The 20569-nt window shown below is 42.0% G+C and overlaps 1 long non-coding RNA gene across 2 annotated transcripts in view; it reads right to left on the reverse strand.

The window, feature by feature from the left end:
• Positions 1-20569, reverse strand: part of LOC144892039 (uncharacterized) — a 138374-nt gene that overhangs the window by 46625 nt on the left and 71180 nt on the right. The window contains exon 4 of one of the 2 annotated variants that reach the window (XR_013623357.1): positions 230-278. The exons of the other annotated variant lie outside the window; for it this stretch is intronic. This is a non-coding gene — a long non-coding RNA (uncharacterized LOC144892039). Of the gene's footprint in view, positions 1-229; positions 279-20569 lie in introns of those variants that run through there. 2 annotated transcript variants of the gene reach the window in all.

The following is a 20569-nucleotide window of genomic DNA, read 5'->3' on the forward strand; positions in this document are numbered from 1 at the left end:
CTTACTCACATGGAATGTGAAACGTCCGCACAACGCTCCTGGTTGTTGTCTCTTCCGAACATGTGTCTAAGTTGAAAAAGATTGAAAAGTCAATTTATTGTACATTCCCCGAGGTAGATATATCCAAAATCAAGTTTTCAAAAGTGCAGATGGGGGTGAATGAAATTATTTACTTCACACGCTTCCACGGGGTGTTTTTCTCCTTCTTTGGTGAATCGTGTGGAGGTGAGTTCAGATCAACGTCTTTGATTGATGATGATGGAAGCATCTTTGATTCCCTGAAAAAGAACAGTTTTCTTTCATCCACAGCTTAATACAGGTGTGCTAAACCGGAAAACATGAACACATTCTCCATTTCAACAAATCTTTTCTTTCCTTCAGACACCACAATGACACATAAAACCAGGTAAAATAAAACTAGAGCGGCACTCGGTAGAGCGCATACCTCCACAGGTGAACAGTTTATGGTTTCTATCCACTGATTGGTCGGATCTGGATTCGGACCTGAACCAAAATATAATCAATTCGTCCTTGACAGCACCAACCTGTCCACCATGTTTCGTCTGACGTGTTCTAACTCCCTCACTCTCTTCAATCCCACTCCTCCCTCCAGGTCTTTAAAACACCTGTTCACCCCCATCCCTTATCTTCCCCCATCCAAAACCGTGATCTTTTCTACCCCCGTTAATTCACCCCAGATCCACTTTTTTGAAATACCGACTTCTTTCCTGGAAGTTCTGGCAGTGTCCATGTGTTTTACACCTCTCCCATCTGAGTTATGGTTAAACTCGACATTAAAAGATTAAATTCACTTGATGTTGAGAAACAAAACCGTGTAAGGCACGTTACCTTCGTTGCATTCTCTTTCGTAATCGAAAAATAACAGGTGCTTTAGGAAGACCGTCCGATACCTGCGAAAGTTCAAAGAACTAATAACGTAACCAGCTGTTTGTTGCATTAAAGCCGATTATTGTGACGTCACACATCACGTGGGATTATTGCTAGGTTACCAGATTTTTGTTAAACCAAACCTGTTTATTGTGACGTCACATCTTCGTTGTTACCACGTGGTGCATTGTCATCAAGCAAGCCTCTATCGTACAGTACATCAACAATAACGTTGTTAAAGTAAAAACCACAACATAATTTACTGTATTCGCAACATAATTATCTCTTCCCTTTCACATCATAATTCTATAAAAAGGGGCGCACCTGTGCTGAAAACTTCCTGTCAATCAGACCAACGGTTGCAGAGAAAAGCAAGGCACTCGGTGGAGGGCATACCAGGTGAACAGTTTACGTTTTGTATCCACTGATAGGCCGGATCTGGATTCGGACATGAACCAAAATCTATTGTTCTTGTCACCGAACCAACAGGTCCACCAAGTTTATTCATAACTCGTCCATAACTTCTTTTGACATCATGTTATACCAGAGAAATACCTGTGCTACGCACAGGTGGGAGGCCAGAAGCAAACAGGCGATGCAGATACGGTGAATGCTAAAGCATGAAATCAATAAATTCCACATTCCTGTAGCAACGTTGTCGTTGTCGCGGAACCGGCCAACGCGAGGCGTACTCGTGCCGGCAGCTGGCGTCGAAATAACGCCCGGAATAGAGCGTTCGGGGTTTCGTCGCCCATGAGCGACAGCATAATTCGGACCGACGGTCGCGTGTCACCCAGCTCGGGGAGGTCCAAGAGGCGATCGGCCCGTGCGTCCACCGTGAGGCCGAACGTAGCGAGGAGGAGACGCTTGAGCACCTCGTACCTGTCGTCGGCCGGTGGGTTCCTCAGGACCGACACGACGCGGGCGGCCGCGCCGGCCCCGAGGGAGGCGACCTCGTGGTAGTAGCGTGTCTCGTCCGCCGTGATGCCTCGAAGCCTGAACTGGGCTTCGGCCTGCAGGAACCAGATCTCCGCCTGAGCTTCCCAGAACTCGGGGAGCTTTATCGCTTCCGCGTTGGTTGCCATGGCTGTGGCGGGTTCGGGTGGTCAGTGACGGCTGACCAGAACGTCGGAGGTCACCAATGAAGCGCGGTGTTACGCGCGCTGCTTGTAAGCAAGGAGGAAGCGGACAACGCGGTAAGTTGTAAGAGTCTTTATTCAAGAGCTCCACTGTAACACTGGAGCGTTCCGGGCTGCGCGCCCGGTGTATATCCCGCGACCACGCCTACCCCTCGGGCCCAACCAAAAGACCCAAAAGACCCCAAAAACTCAAAAAACCCCAAAGACCCAAAACACCCCGAAGACCTAAACACTCCGAAGCCCCAAAACACCCCAAAAACCCAAAATACCCTTCAAGGCCCTGAGGCTCAAAAAGACCCTGAATACCCAAAAACCCAAAAGACCCCAAAAACACAAACGACCCCAAAGACCCAAAACACCCCGAAGACCCAAAACACCCCGAAGACCCAAAACACCCCGAAGACCCAAAACACCCCGAAGACCCAAAACACCCCGAAGACCCAAAATACCCCGAAGACCCATAACACCCCAAAGACCCAAAACAACTCGAAGACACAAAACACCCTGAAGACCTAAAACACCCCGGAGACCCAAAACACCCCGAAGACCGAAAACACCCCGAAGACCCAAACACCCCGAAGACCCAAAACACCCCGAAGACCCAAAACTCCCCGAAGACCCAAAACACCCCGAAGACCCAAAACACCCCGAAGACCCAAAACACCCCGAAGACCCAAAACACCCCGAAGACCCAAAACATCCCGAAGACCCAAAACACCCCAAAGACCCAAAACACCCCGAAGACCCAAAACACCCCGAATACCCAAAAACACCTCAAAGACCAAAAATACCCTTAAAGGCCCAGCGGATCCAAAAGACCCTGAAGACCCAAATGGCCCTGAAGACCCAAAACACCATGAAGACCCAAAAGACACCGAAATGGTCAAAGTTGCCTACCCCTCTGATTCTGAAACGACATGTGGTGAGGCATGCAGAGCGCATATAAACATACATACATACATACATACATAGCGAACCATATACGTTTGCTCTATTATAATACTAATAATATCATAAATATAATCGTAACAGTGCAAACCCTTTGTTGTTATTGCAAAAGTTTCTCGAAGGAAGCGGTGTATGGTTGGTTCATTGTTGACTTTAAACATGGAATAAACTCATACAGTCGTATTGTTTTAGTAATAATAATAATAATAATAATAATAAGAGCGTTAATACTAATAATATAGTAAATATAATCGTAACACTGCAAACCCGTATTTCCTCTCTCAAATCTGTTTGACATCATTCGTGAAAAGAGCAATCAAGCACAATTACAAACATCGCTCATTTATCGTAATTCCATGATAAAACTCTTCTTTTTTTTTTTTACAAAGAGAGAACCATATTATAGTTATTTATCAAAATAACATATAGGGCGGTGTATTGTCACGATGCGCTGTTTGCTCAAACATATAAAATTTATTTAATTTCGTTTATTCGCACAAGAAATCGTTTTTCCTCTCTCAAATCTGTTTAACATCATTCGTGAGAAGAGCAATCAAGAAGAATTACAAACATCGATCGCTTATTGTAATTCCTTTATAAAACTCCTTTTTCACAAAGAGAGAATCATATTATAACTATTTATTAACAATTCAATAATATAAGCCGTCCTAAAGATTATTTTGCAGGATCATGTATCGGTTGAAAGATTCATTGCAGAAAGTTGAAAGATCAATATCATCTTCACATCAACACCAACGACTTAAACGTTTTCTCACGTGGCTTGATTTGGCCAATAGCGAGACACGTAATGTAGTCGACAAGCTTGGTGACTCGCAAATCGGGTATTTACGAAATGATTATACATTAAAATGGATATAACCTTTTGGAAATGACATTAACTTTTCGAAACTTTTATAGCAAATGTCATAACATGATTAGAAGTTCATTAAACACGGAAAGGGTACCCTGAATGGTAAGATGTCTTGAAGTGATAGGTATTTAAGCCGATCCGGACATTATCTATTTATGGAAGTGCGTATGGAATTGGCTGCGACTCGCTTTAGGCCGCCATTGATCGCTAAGGTTTATAACAGGCTGATCTGGTTGGCTTAGATGTGATGTCCGCCGTTCACCCGCATGGATCCATATCATGACGGCATGGGCAACAAACACGGAGCTTGCAAAACACCCTTGGCCGAACACAGATGTCCAAACACTGCATGCATGAACACAGATGGCATGGGACATGGCACCGACAGCCCCCAGAAACATGCTTTCATTTTGTTGTCTTGTTGTAATATTGTAATCTTATTATAATCTTATTATAATAGAGCAAACGTATATACAGACTTGGCATTTAATATGGAATATTTTTTTTGTGGGGGTGAACTTACTTTTCAAGATGTCTTCGAACCAAAAGTTCATTGGAATTATGTTGAAATTATTCTAGATTTTGTTAATATGACATTTGAAAGAAACAAAAACCACATTTGACATTTCAAAACAAATAAATTGATCCTTGAAAGTGATGTAAACTGATATCGAACTCAATTCATGGACAGTACTGTGTTAAACTTCTGTACGTTTTCCAGAAGTAGCTCTTTATTTTGCACATTAGCCAACATTTTTTAAACAAAAACAAAAGTTAAATTACGACTGGGATTACGGAGAGTAAAATTACAGTTCAGTACTTCGTGTAACCCCCACGAGCATTCTGGAGAGCACGTACACGTTGGCGCATGCTGTTCACGAGATTTACCAAGGTTTGGACAGGAATCGCTTGCCATGCAGTGACAATAGCCTGCTGCAATTCACGCACAGAGGTCGGCTGCTGGTCCAAGTGGTCGATTTGACACGTTAATTCTGCCCACAAGTTCTCTATCGGATTCATATCCGGGGACATGGCAGGCCACTCCATATGCTCTACACCATGGTCAGCAAGAAAGCGTTGGATCATGCGAGCATGATGAGGCCGTGCATTGTCATCTTGGAAGACAAAGTTTCCTCGAAAGGCTGCACGAGCAAATGGAAGCAATGTTTCTTCCAGAATGGCCCTGTACTTGAACTGGTTCAGGTTTCCATTCAGAACAACCAGGTCAGTTTTGCCCCCTGCATGAAAAGCAGCCCAAACGGTCACCCCACCACCTCCAGCTTGGACTCTTGGCACTATACAATCTTTGTTGTAGGCTTCATGCACTTGTCTGCGCACTCGGACGTGGCCATCTTCACGATAGACCAGAAATCAGCGTCGACGAGTCTGGCATTTCACTCAGGCCGACTGGGACGGTCTTCAAGCAGCCATCAATCGTCTGGATTGGTCTCCCATCTCCACTGCCTCTGACATCAATTCTTCCTGGGAATTCTTCCAAAGCAAACTGATCTCTCTCATGCATAGATTTATCCCATCTCGCCTTCAGTTGTCTTACCCTTCCTCCCGTCCATGGTACACTGAATCTTGTGGTGAGTCAGTTGCCCTGAAACAACTTGCCTTTGCCTCTTGGAAGGCTAATCCAACTGAAGGAAATCTCAGTTCCTTCCACCAAGCTCGGAACAAGTGTGTGTCTACCCTCAGGAGTGCCAGGAAGCACTATCTCTCCTCACTCAAGAATGAACTCTCAAACCTGTCTCCTTCCTCCAAATCCTGGTGGCGTCTGGTCAAATCCGTTTCTGGTGTTTGTTCCCCCTCCATCCCCTCCCTTACCTCAAATGGCCACACAGTTGACATCGCACGTGACAAAGCCGAATGCCTCAACTCTGTGTTTGCCTCAAAATCCTTAGTCCCAAACCCATCTCTCTCTGTTCCCACCTTTCCCAGTCGAACCAAACTGCTCCTGGACTCTGTGACCTTCTCTCCTGACAAGGTGGAGGAGTTTTTGTCAAACCTCGACTCTGATTCTGCAACTGGACCAGATGGCATCAGCCCACGGGTCCTAAAATCCTGCTCTGCCGCTCTATCTCACCCTCTCTCTGTTCTTTTCACCCTATCTTTTGCTCAAGGTCATCTGCCAGCATCCTGGAAATCAGCAAACATTACCGCTTTACACAAAAAAGGTGCAAAAACAGATCCTTGCAACTACAGACCAATCAGCCTGCTCCCAATTATCAGCAAAGTCATGGAATCCATCATTGCTTCGGATATGAAATCTTTCCTCTTCTCCAATGGCTTGATCTCTGATCATCAATTTGGTTTCAGACCAGGTCACTCTACTCTGGACATGCTGCTTCTGCTGTCTCAACAATGGATGGAGGTCCTCAATGCCAAACAGGAAATCAGAGCTGTCTCCCTTGACATATCACGTGCCTTCGATACGGTCTGGCACCCAGCTCTGCTCACCAAACTCTCCTCCTATGGTATCCATGGAAATCTCCATGCATGGCTTGCGGACTTCCTCTCTGGTCGTAGTCAACGTGTGGCCCTGAATGGATTTCTCTCATCTCCCCTTCCCGTTCAGGCTGGAGTTCCCCAAGGCAGTGTGCTGGGCCCTGTGCTTTTTCTGGTCTTTATCAATGATCTCTCCGACTCTCTGGAAAATCCTCTGTATCTCTTTGCTGATGACTCCACTCTCTGCCACTCCATTCCTCTTCCCTCAGATCGGCAGTCTGCAGCCTCCTCACTCTCTGAAGACCTGGACAAAATCACAGACTGGTCAAACATGTGGAACATGTCTTTCAATCCTGACAAATCTCACACTCTTACTATGTCTCTCCGAAAAGATCGACTGGACAACCCTCCCATCTACTTTCTCAACAATCCTCTCCAAGAAGTTCTGTCACTCAAGCTTTTGGGTCTCACCATCTGCCATGATCTTTCTTGGGAAAACCACATTTCCAAGCTGGCCTCCAAAGCCAGTCGCCGACTGGGCATCCTCCGTCGTGCGAAGTCCTTCCTAGGCACACCTGAGCTCCTCACCACATACAAGGCTTTCATCCGCAGCTCAATGGAATACTGTTCTCCCCTATGGGCTGGTGCTCCTGCCTCACACCTGGCTCGGCTTCACGCTGTTGAATCCAAAGCTTTCAGAATCATTGGAATCTCCCGCGATGAAGCTATCTCTGAGGGCCTTTCACTCACTCACCGCAGGCAGGTAGGTGGTCTTTCTGTCTTCTACCGACTCCTCTCCGGCCTTGCTCCCCCAGCTCTCTCTGTGCTCTGTCCCCCAAATATTCCTACAGGTCGCACAAGATCTGCCAGCCACCCTCTGATGGTTAAACTGCCGAAATCTCGGCTCTCTGCTCACCTTCACTCTTTCATTCCTCTTTTCTCCCGCCTCTGGAACAAACTCCCATACTCACTTCAATCACACTCCTCCCTCCAGGTCTTCAAAACAGCTGTTCACCACCATCTCTTATCTTCCCCCATCCAAAACCTTGATCTTTTCTACCCCCACTAATTCACCCCAGATCCACCTTGTTTGAAATTCCAACTTCTTTCCTGGAAGTCTTGGCAGTGTCCATACGTTTTATACCTCTCCCACCCCCCCCCCCCCCTTCCCATGCCTTCCCCCCAAAGCCCTCTCCCTCCCACAGTTCTCTCGATGTCTCCATGTCTCTCGGTCCCTGCTCTCAAATGTTGTGTTTGTGTCCTTCCCCCTCTCTCCCCATCTTGTCTACTGCTCCCGATGTTATTTGTTTTGTGTGTCTGTTTGTCTTTCTGTGTGATTAATGTTCGCTCTTTCACGAGCCTCGATCTTGTATACAAAAACAAAAATAAAAATAAAAATTAAAATAAAAATAAAGAAAAATAAATAAATAAATCTAGACTCGTCACTGAAGATCACGTGATTCCAGTGTCCTGGCTGCCATTGACGGTGCTCTCTGGCCCACTACAATTGGCGCTGGTGGTGTTGTCTGGTCAGGCATGGCTTTCTCAGGGGACGCCTGGCACGACAGCCTGCTTGAACCAGTCATTGGTCGACTAGCCTTCTGGATACAGGCACATTTGTCAGTTGCTGCCACTCAGCCCTAAGCCGATTAGCTGACTTGGTACGGCCATTGCGGCCTAACCGGTGCAGCTGGCGATCATCCCTCCTTGTGGTTCTGCGGGGACGTCCTGGCCTCGGTATTGGAGTAGGGACACCCCTCTGAGCATTTCGTTTCAGGATCTTTGACACCTGACCTTGAGTGATGCCATACTGCCGAGCAATAGGACGCTGTTTCATGCCGTAATTTCGTAAAGCCACCACTCCATGACAAACAGCATTGTCGAGTTGACGGACCATCTCCAGAGGAAGCGGCAATAACTTTTGGAGACGTGCTGCAGTTGTTTTCCACTAATACAGAACGCAACAACCCTTGTATACCCGACTGTGAAGCCAATCATCAAATGCACCTGTCCGTACATTTTGCCACGCCACTTGTGATATAATCCTGTTGTTGACTTCTTGCTGCGACAGACAATCAGTGACATGGTTCCTTTAACAAATAAATCACCAAAGTGTAAAAGAAACTCACCAGATTGATATACTGAGTTAAGAAAGTAAACCCAAGTCAAGAAAAAAAAAATATTCCATATTAAATGCCAAGTCTGTAGTTCGCTATGTATGTATGTTTATATGCGACGAAAACGTCTTCTTCTTCTTCAAATAAAATGACCACCCTCTTACTTAACCCTCTTAATTGCGTTAAGACTGCTGAGACCCCTCAGACCTTTGACGACCCTTTAATTCCCCCAAGACTCGTCAGACTCGAACAATGCTGTTTGTCATGGAGTGGTGGCTTTACGAAATTACGGTGTGGAAGTGTAACTCAGTGTAACTTATTAATTGGCACTGGTAACTTATTAATTAAACTGGTAACGAAGCAGATACATTTTACATGCAAACTCTGTGAAAGTCGAGTTTGTAAATGAGTGTCAGGAATGCGCCCGAACATGATAATCTCTTGTCCACCTGGTCACAGCCCCTGGCTGAAGCACCCCCCTATCGTTTGGTAAACGGAACTCACAACAGGAGGGGAGCGAGCTGATACCAGGACTTGGTACATGCATGACCTCGGGGCATTAGCGGAGAGGGGATTAAGTCCAGTTTGTCCATATAAACGAGAGCAAACGTGGAGTCGACAGGACTTGCTACCAAGAGCTCTGACCAACGGGAGTGGCGGAGGAACATCAGCCGAACGAGAAGGATCAGCGAAAAGAGTTAATCTCAGCCATTGAATTATGCGGTATTATTTGGTAAATGGAATGAAGTGAATAACCAGTTAATAAACCAGACCTTTTGTAAACCTGTGTCCGGTCATTGGAGTCTTGAGTCCCCCACTACAAATTCCCCTACAATTTGGAGGCACCGCTGGGATCAATTGTACGAACAAGTCTTTAAAAAAAGGTGAGTGTGTCTTGTTTTGTCCAATATGATTACGAACTTGGAAATAGTTTTGTACATACATGGGGAAGGAGGTGGTTCTGGGGGTTCCGTGCGCACCGATGCCGCGATAGGTGGCGTGAGCCATCACGAATGGTACTTCGATAAACGACTGTAGCAATTTATTCGTGTTTTTTTTTTTTTCTAAATGATTTCTGTAAATACGTATTTTTGCGCTGGTCATTAAGGGTCTTACTGTGACCTGGGAGCAAACGGAGCAAGCGTGCACCTTGCGACCATTTGCTTCCAGGACGTGTAAGGCCGGTACACTCGTTTACACACCCGTACACGTATAAAGTACTTCTTTTTTTTTGCACTTGCTCAAAGCACTCGACTTGCTCGGCGAGCGACGGAACCGGGAAAGGGAATTATATTTATATAAATATTTTTACCTCATTCCAATTTATGGTATTGCGACAAAAAGGCTTATATCTTTGGAACGACTGGTCGGATTTAGACAAATTAAAACTCGTTCGATCAACAAATAAATTCATGACAGACAATCCCACCTCATGCCGGTCCAGAATTACTGTGAAAGATGGCGATTGGATAAAAATTGCATACCAACACTCCCTCACTGTCCCTCATTGTCCCTCATGTCCATTCCGGCACCCTGTCTCTTCCTCCCGCTCCTTTTCCCTCCCTTTACTTCCCATTGGCGGACGTTTTGCGAGAAGCAAAGCGTTTTGCAGGACGATTCCAGGAAATAAAACCAGTGCTGTTGTTTTTTTTTGACGAAATTTGCCAGATAAATAGCATGGGGGACACGACGAAATGATTGGATTTTGGTGAAGACCCAGGTGCGAATCCGGCTACGAGAATTGTTTAAAGTGATTCTTCACCATAAAGAGATCGGGTGAAAAGCGATATACATGATATTTAACATAATATACTTATTAATGTTATTATTTTAATATTATTCATATATTAAAAAAAAAAAAAAAAAAAGTGACAAAAACACGCCGATTCCATTTTTGGTTCAGGTCCGAATCCAGATCCGGCCTATCAGTGGGATACAAAACATAAACTGTTCACCAAAGCAGAAATATGCTCTCTACTGAGCATCGTTCTAGTTGTGTGTTTGTTCGTCTGGGCGATATCTTAGCCATCCTTTGAGATAGGAAGCTGAAATTTGGGGAAATTGGTGAACAAGTGCTTTTGAAAAATAATAATAATAATAATAATAATTCTGTATTATTTGGTTAACCAGTTTGTGTGAAACCTCAACCTAAATATAAAAATTGATCTGCTTGGTGTTAGTTTAAGGGCTGTTCCAAATTTATCCTGATTATGAGAGATAATTACAGGAAATGTGTGCTGTTCTTGTTTGGTGATTATGAGACAAAAACAGCAGAGTGGGAATCGGCAGACAATGGAACAGCTAGCGACGAGTGTTTGTGAGTAACAACCACCCTCTGGTCGAGGCTCATAGAAGGGGTGATGCTTACTGATTCGGCACGCTTACAATAGGTGTTAATGGTGGGATGTCAGAGGTTTTGGTGTGGGTTAATGTTCACACTGTTTTGGAAAATAATGCTCGATGCAACATGATCCTAAAAAGAACCCATCCCTACATCGAAAGATCAGGAAGGGAAGGAATGGAAAATTTGTTAAGGTTTGAAATTAATCGGACAAGTGGGTCCCAAGGTATGGTCACCGTACTCGCAAGCCGTTCGCTTTGGCTCTGCGAATGGACCAAACCATTTCATGTAAATAGAGGGGGGGTTCTGTGGTCGTTCGTTTTGGCTTTGCGAATGGACCAAACCATTTCATGTAAATAGAAGGGGGGGTTCTGTGGTCGTTCGCTTTGGCTTTGCGAATGGACCAAACCATTTCATGTAAATAGAGGGGGGGGGGGTTCTGTGGTCGTTACTGCCACGTGGTTTCAAAGTTTTTGTTGTTGCTTGCACGCATGTTTTTTTTTGCAAGCACGTACGGGCAAGCACGTACGTGCGGGCACGCCCTAGTATATATAAATAGAGGTAATATTGAGTTATGGAATTAATTGCTTTCAACAATGCAAAGGGTGACAAGATATGGGATTTTAATGGGATTTTAATGGGATTTTAATGGGATTGCATTGTGATTCATTGGGATTATCCATTGGGATAATCCACAACGTTTCACTATCGTTGTTGCAACGTTTTGCTCCAACGTTTTGTAAACATTTAAATGTTGGGTTTTGCTGACGTTTCCACAACGTCGCCACAACGTTTCACTATCGTTGTTGCAACGTTTTGCTCCAACGTTTTGTAAACATTTAAATGTTGGGTTTTGCTAACGTTTCCACAACGTCGCTACAACGTTTCACTTTCGTTGTTGCAACGTTTTGCTCCAACGTTTTGTGAACATTTAAATGTTGGGTTTTGCTGACGTTTCCACAACGTCGCCACAACGTTTCACTATCGTTGTTGCAACGTTTTGCTCCAACGTTTTGTGAACATTTAAATGTTGGGTTTTGCTAACGTTTCCACAACGTCGCTACAACGTTTTACTTTCGTTGTTGCAACGTTTTGCTCCAACGTTTTGGGAACATTCAAATGTTGGGTTGTGCTAACGTTTCCACAACGTCGCTACAACGTTTCACTTTCGTTGTTGCAACGTTTTGCTCCAACGTTTTGGGGACACTCAAATATTAAATAAATCGGATAAGAATTCACGAGTTATTTAATTATGAGCGATTAATGAAGTACTTATTTAATTAATTACATTTCTTATTAAATTACAGTAATTACAGTTCCGGTAATTACAGTAATTACAGTAATCATTACTCAGGCACCTTTTGAGTAAGGAAGCTGATATTTGGACATGACACTGACCAAGTGATGTGGCTGTCAAGGAAAATATTGATTTATTGATTAATCATTTAATAAATTAACTCGTTGATTTATAAATGACTTATTTAATTAAAAGTCCTCAGAAATACATCTTCGGATGAAATACTTACAGATTGGTTATGCTATGAGCCAATTGATTAAGGAAAATATTTTGTGATGGCCATATTGGCAATTTCGTGGCCATATTCGTGGCAACTCAGTTAGTGCCACTGCACCTTTAAAATGCATCCCTGCGTTCATTTTTCGATCGATTGAGTTGAAATTTTGAACAATCGGATCTGGACTGTCGCTGTTAACGACTCTAGCACGCACTCGTCCAATCAGGATGGAGCGGTATGGTCCCCGGATTATCACTGCTCGCAGTTTTAATTAATTTTACTTTTTCTCTTGGTCATATAATTTTGAAGACATGCATGTCATGATAGAGGAAATGTTTGTTCTGTTAAACGGAATAAATGTTGTTTATTTGTGTGGGTGTGTATTTTTGTGTATTTGGATATATTTTCACGACTAATTCCAGTTATCGTCCTGCAAAATGTCTGCTCGTTCTTTTTCCTTTGAGTCGTAAATTCCTGTTGAACTCTCATTAAAATGCGGAATTAAGTACGCTGTGTGATGATGGAGATCCTTGATGACGAATCAGGAATAGTGAATGAGCAAACAAATATCACGGATGGTACACCGGATAGGGAAAATGTAGATGAAACCCCTTTTGCTCAGGTGCTGTGCAGCGCTGCACAAAGATCCATATGAGCGGGGCCTGGGTGCTGTGTAATTAGTACACAAAGAACCAATTACTAGGGTGCTGAATAAACACAAAGATCCATTTTTTGGAGCTGGTTCTCCCGGTGCTGTGATTTATTCAAAGAACCAAAAAATCTTGTAAGAATTAAGATATGATTTGTCGACATTATAAATACTTTAATATATGTAACGATTTTTGTAACGATCATCCTGCAAAAGGTCTGCTCGTTCTTTTTCCTTTGAGTCGTAAATTCCTGTTGAATTCTCATTAAAATGCGGAATTAAGTACGCTGTGTGATGATGGAGATCCTTGATGACGAATCAGGAATAGTGAATGAGCAAACAAATATCACGGATGCTGCGGCTGGAGCAGTGGAAGCGATTTTTGAATTGTTCAATGATTATTCGATATTGTTATGACTTATTGTCAATAGGTATACTAAGTGGCCATGAGGTAGCCTGTTGCTATGTACAGTTTTATTCTATTGTTGATTATACCACATAGCTGTGGTGATAAAGGAAATGTTCGTTTAAATAGATGATTATGATAGGACCATGACTATAAAATCATGATGATTATTATGAATGATATCATAGGGTTCAAATGCAGAATGCTGCATGAACTTGGGAAAGAACTTTCAAGCCCTATGGGATAAATTGGGTATTACAAGCGATGGAGTTTCAAGATTTAGCATGATTGAAGGAATTTTACAGTCCCATTTCAGGAGTTTTACGAAATTTATATTGCCAAGAGATTTTGGGTACTATTAAAAGAAAAATGATGAGATATTTTTCCCAATGAACTTTAATATCTGCCATCCATTTTGGCTGTCTCACGAATGAAGGATGAGTTGCCTTTAGTGGTTGCAAAGAAAATTTGTGGAGACCAGGCAAAATGGGGAAATATGTCAGATATGACCCGAGGACAGGACGGTGATTCATCAATTAACATGAGGTACGAACCAGAGGTGACGGTCAATGGATGGACCTGTCCTGACATCATTGGGGAAAGGGCTTATGCAAGGAGTCATCCAAAATGATTAATTTGATTTATTGATGAATATTGATGAATTAATTGAAATTGAATAATTGATTGAATTATTAATTGAGTGAATCTAATTGATTGAATTTAATTGAATAAATTTAACTGAATAAATTTAACTGAATAAATTGAACTGAATAAATTGAACTGAATATATTGATTGTTTGATTGATGAAAATGCGGTCTCAAGAAAGAAGCTTTGATATCTTTGCGAGATATTAACAATGTGGAGACAACCTGGGAAAATTGAGCAAGGTGGTGAGTTTATATACAGATATATATGTGCGGTTACCATTGTGTGATTTCCCCGTCAACAGAGCGGACACCTGAGGATTCACCCATTTCATACTGACCCTCCGGCTCATCTGCAAATACTGATCTGTGAGATTGGATTGTGCAAAGCCACAGCTGAGGGAGATTTTCTGGAAATCACCGTGTGAACAGGTGGAGAGATCCTTCCTGGAGGTACGAGTGAAGCTTTCGAGGAACCTGGAACAAGCTACAACGCATCCAACGTTACTTTGATAAAAGGTGGAACAAACTCCAGTAGATTTTATTTATAGGACATATAGTACAGGTGTGTACAGGTGCATTCCAAAGCGCAGATCCTAGTAATCTACCTGGTACATTGAGGGAATATTGAGTGGTATTCACATACAGGCAAAATGGGAAATGGAGTCTGCAAGGGCAAACAAGGTCAGCTAGACTTGTCCCAAAGAGGCGCTTGCGTCAACCACATGTATCAGCAATATGGTCCACATTCACTTAAAGATTTGGAATCTTGGCATGAATGGACAAAAGGGAGAAAGAAGGAATTCCCCAAGGATGGCACGTTTGACAGGAACACATTGGAAACACTCAGAGAAGAATTAGAAGCAAGAGACAGACAGAAGTTGAAGGTGGATTGGAAACCATTTTATTACTGGGACATCGAGTCTAGAGACAGGGAGACCAAAACGAAAATGGGGGGTGTGAAGAAAGAAATGAAGCAGATACAACATAGGTTGGAAAAGGTATCCACCCAAATGCCTCTTGAAGTTAGCAATGGAAAGCGATCCCAGTTCAGATTGTACCCAGACGCAAGGTCATATGAGATAAATGAAATAGAAGAGGAAACTCCTCCACCCTATCGGTGAAATAGTGTATATCAGCCACAGGAAGTACAGGTACCTGTACCTCTACCTGCCGAAGGGCCAGTACAGAGTGAAACGATTGGCTCTAGCCGACAGAAGACAGGTGAAAGCAGTGCCCCAGTTGAGGTGACTACCCCAGAGGGTGCAACTGGAGGACAGGAACCGACTCAAAGTGGGCAAGCAATACAACCAGCTGCAACAACTTCAACATACGTCCCATACCACCATACAAGGAGTAAGGGTTCTGTGATGAATGCCAATCTATCCAACGATCAATATGATCTGCCAATGAACATTCAAAACTTGACTCTCCCACAGGGAGGTTTTGAACAATGTGGCGTTATGAATTTCCCGCAACGGCAATTTCCAGGGGCAAATGAGGAACGCCCAGATTTGATGTATAGACCTTGGCAAATACACCAATTGAAGGCATTACAGAGCGATATGCCATCAATCAAAACAGATCCACTTCAATTCGCAGAAGAGCTACGATTGATTGTGGAAACGCAATTGCCGACTATAAGAGACATAGAAATACTCTTAAAGTGGGTAATTCCTAATACCACCACTTTGAAGACATTAATGAGTGAGGCAAACTGGGTACATGCAGTAAATGGAGAATTAGACATACCCACGGAGGCTAAAATGACACAGATAAATAAATTAATAGAGGCCATACAAAAATTGCCGCCCGTGACTGATTGGAATAAAGTGGTTACGTGCAAACAGAAAACAGGAGAGGATGCTAGTGATTATTTAGACAGATTGCGAGATGTTTTTCGACTATATTCGGGAATAGACCGGGCACAAATCGACAATGCCCTAAAACCCCTTTTTATTAATGGTCTGTTGCCGAAATTGAAGAGTGAAGTGGAAAGACAGTGTATTGCTTGGGAAGGCAAGCCGATGCAAGAAATATTGAATTATGCTTTGCATCATCAGCGAATTCAGGCCAGGAACAGTGCTATAAATGCCGAAAAATTGATGCAACTACAGACACAAGCCCTGATGACTACGAACCAACGCAATAGGTTTTCTATGCAACAACGTAACAATGCAACAGACAACAACTATGAATCAGGAGATAACCAGAGGTCAGAATGGCAACCCAAAGACCCAGACATGCAGCCCAGAAAGACAAGTCAACAAGTGGACAGAGCAGGTAACGACAGAAGCCGGTGCTTCAACTGTGGAGAGATGGGACACTGGATAAGGAGATGCCCATATCTGAGCAGAAGACAATTTCGACAGGGAAACCAAGGACAAAGAAACCAAGGACAAAGAAACCAAGATCAAGGGTACCAGTGCTGACCGATACCTCAGACAATGATTAGGCCTTCATTGCGACAAATCCCAAATGACGATTGGCCTCAACAAATTAGATTACTGGACAAACATGAATAACTGTCGATGATTCTTGGGTCTGAAAAGTTTTCGGAGCAAGAATTATTCATTTTTTCTTTTGCTTGTAAGCAAATTGATAATTAATTGATCAAATGCCGAAATTGGATCTTTTATGTTGGGCACACAATTTTAAATTTACAAAGTTGGAACAATTGCTTTGCAAATTTTAAACCAAGGGACAAGGGTCACGTGATGATCAGGTGGGAATTTCGGACTATTGTTCCACACGATTGATAAGTCAGTGGTCGACTGACATGTAAATGGGTGTGTAGTCAAATTTGGATAAATTATTGTGGGAACTGAAAGGGTAATTTCAATGTGACATCATAGGGGTTTTCTAAGAATAAGCTTTTGGTCCATTTGTGTATTAGCATTTCTAAAATTGAAGGACAAATTTTATGAAATTGAAATAAAATTGACACCCATCTTGATCTGTAAATAATAGTTCCAACGCAAACAAATACGCATAATGCATGTGTGTGTGTATTTTTGTGTGTCAATGTTAGTGTTTTTTTTATTGTTTTGTGTATCAATCTTACAAGATTGTTGACACCGACACACAGTCGACAGGACAGTGTGATTGTTGACACCAGACAGGCACAGTGTGCCTGTCTGGAAATGGATAGTTTTATGTGGATGGGATTGAATATGCAGAGAATCCGTAAAATAAAATAGAAATAAAATTTGATTATGAACATTATCTCTTTTGTCAAGGGAGATGGAATATAAAGATTTGATGTGCTGGGTTATGAGCAGCCATTAATTAAATAGTAAAATTGTGAGTAATTTGGGGATTCCATTTTGATAGAATTTATATGAGAATAATAGCTATTTATGGATATGAGCTTCATAAAAAGAAATGAGGGAGTACAAAATTATCCAAATTTGGGAGAGGTCTTACACTGACTTCCCAGAATACTCTGCTCATGGATTTATATATATATATATAAACTTGAATTTTATCAGCATATAAATTGTGCTGCATGTATGGATGTGTATTAGGCATAGATGATATGGGAAAATAGTAAAGAAAATCTTGCTGATTTGAACTATTGTGAGTTTTAAAACGGAATGCATTGTGCATCTTAAACCAAGGGGCAGACATGAACGCGCTGTTACGTTATTTATACTCAGAACGCGCTGTTACGTGTACCTGCAACATATTTGTTAATCTCGCACACCTATATTGGCATACTGGTGTCAGTAGTACTCACTGGGTGCATAGAAATGGATGAGCAACAGTTAAGGGGGTGTAAAAAAAACAAAACAAAAAAACACTTACTTGGATATTTTCTACAAAAGTAGGGGTTTCAATAAGTGGTACCATACACATGGGGTTCATCAAATTAAGTTTTGGAGTTCAAACAAAGTCACTGGTTAACAGATGGGAATGGATAGTAAATAAATTCTTCGATGCTGGGTAAATGAAGTGAGATATTACAAAGACTTATTAGAGCTATTGTTCTTCCTTGCAGCAGTGGGAGAAAAATTAGATCCAACATAATGAATCTATAAATGAATGTGATAGGGATAATATCCTCAATTTGTACTAATTATTTGATTGTGGGTAAAGGAATTAATTTATCGTAGTAGATTGTTAACAAGCAGCCTGAAATGTCCTGAGAGTGTGCATCCATGTAATCAGAAATCCCAGATTTGTTTTTTACAAACAACATTTTGGTAGAGATCTTATGTGGACGAATACTTGCTTGGTAGATAAAACGGTACTGCATGTTGGCAGCCACTTCAGTGGCCATTCAGGCCGAACAAATGGAAAAAACTGTAATTGAATATGTAATTTACAGATGAGTATTTGGGAAGTAAAAAGGGAATTTATTGATTTGGGAGACATTTTTCGAAGGTTTATTAAAGTGTTGCAATATGACATTTGGCAAGGAAAATTATTGGATGGGAAAATTAGATCTGTTTATAAAATGAGTTTGTTGACCCATTGAAGTTAATTCTTTGAATTGTTGTTTAATTAGCATGTTGAGTTCAAATTGGAAATAGTTTGGCAGAGCTTTGGTTAAAACCTTTGGTTGCAGTGTTTTGGAACAAATTGATAAACCGTAGGAGGTTGATAAGAATAGAAACAAATATGGACCTAAAATAGAAAGATTGTTATGATGATATGAATAAATACTGAGATTAAAAGATTAAATCAAGTGATGTTGCAAATGAAACAGTAGAATTAAGATAATGGCATAACGACAATGTTATGAGTTGTGTCAATTACAATATCAGTGAACTCATATCACCACGAGTGACACACTGTTAGGAAAAAGAGGGAAAAGAAAAAGTGGAGAGGAATTATGGTAATAATACATTATGTTTAATTTGTTGGTTTGGAAAAATTGTTGTTGGGAATTAGGTATTCCCGTTTGTGATTGTAATCATATACAATGCTATTCTTAGTTTAGTAATAAAATACATACCTGATTGAATATTATTTGTGTGACGCATATAAATGAATATAACTTTTTGTGTTAAGGAAAAACAACAAATTGTTGAATGTGAAACTGTCGGAAGATATACATGATTATGCTGATTTCATGGTAAGATGCACCCTATCTGATCCAGTGTGTGCGGAAAGCAGATTCAGATGTGACTGAGCATAAGGATAAGACGAGATCACATTTTGGAGGGATTGCTAACGGAATTGGGAAGAAGTTCGAGAAAGAAAATTTGTGGCTAAAAAATGAAGTTAATCGTGGCATACACCCTCTTTCTCAAAGAATGATGAAGACATTCTCCCGTGTAACTTGGAGATGAATGCTTACCTTCACCAAGGAAATTTATGTGACCATTTGCCTGGATCACACTGCAACATATGAAAGAAAGGCGATCACTTACTCTTGTTCGAAGGCTTCGAACATTCACCACATCAGAAGTTGCAGGACAACGACATTTTACCTGCAACCTCTGTGAAATGCGGGGACATATGTTATTACTTCACCAACGTCCGGGGAACCAGCATGGAGCTGCAAAAAAAACGGCTGTGCCCTTGTCACAACAGCTGTGCACGATTCTGCTGGTTGCTCCTGGTAAGGACCATGAATGACCTGAACACCATGGTCCCAACATCATTGTGGATGCATCCGGCACCCCTGTTCCACATCTTGCTGGCCAATCAACGTCACACCAATACTTGCTGCCCACTCACAATGAGGGAGGAGGCAAGTCGACTACAACTGGGTGAAGGCCTTGTTCAGGAATTACTATGGTTTACAGCAAAAAGTGGCAAGAATGCTACAAGGAGAGCAGGGTCAGTCTATGACTCCACAATGTTACCACAACAGCGAAATCCTACACGAAGTAGTGCAGGAGCTATGAAGACATTAGGAGAAAATGTTTCATACCAGGATTCAAACACAAGTGATCAGCCCTTCCTTTCAAACAAAGTCAACATTTGTGTGGAGGCAAACGTTTTTTGCCAGATGGTGCAGATGCTTTACAAAACTTGAAAATGAAGTGAAATTGTTGTATCTTGGTGATGGTGAAGTGTTGTTTTGAAAATATATTTGTAATGCAAATGCAATAGATTGAACGATATGGAAGGAGTAAATGACCAACGAAATGTTTTGTGATTCTTGCAGGATGACGGTGTATGCCCAAGGGAATTTGATTACCAAAGTGATTGATTATTTACTTATACTTGTAATGATGTTTACTTGTAGTGATTGATTGTTTACTTATATTGATGTTTAGATTAATGGTTAATATAAACAAAAACAAAAAGATGAGGGAATTGTGGAAGTGTAACTCAGTGTAACTTATTAATTGGCACTGGTAACTTATTAATAAGTTACACTGAGTTACACTTCCACAACGGCATGAAACAGCGTCCTATTGCTCGGCAGTATGGCATCACTCAAGGTCAGGTGTCAAAGATCCTGAAACGAAATGCTCAGAGGTTTGAGGGACTCTCTCGCGAGATCACGGCGAGGTCACGTCTTTTCGAAGCTGTTCCATGCGCTCACGCTTTCGAAGCTAAGTGATCTTTCACATTTATGTTTTTGGCGTATCTTTATCTTTCTTTCGGTGCATGTACCTATTGGAGTGACTTTAATAGGTT

The sequence above is a fragment of the Myxine glutinosa genome, chromosome 5 (genome assembly GCF_964187855.1).
Source record: "Myxine glutinosa chromosome 5, kmMyxGlut1.1, whole genome shotgun sequence".
NCBI classification, from domain to species: Eukaryota; Metazoa; Chordata; class Myxini; order Myxiniformes; family Myxinidae; genus Myxine; species Myxine glutinosa.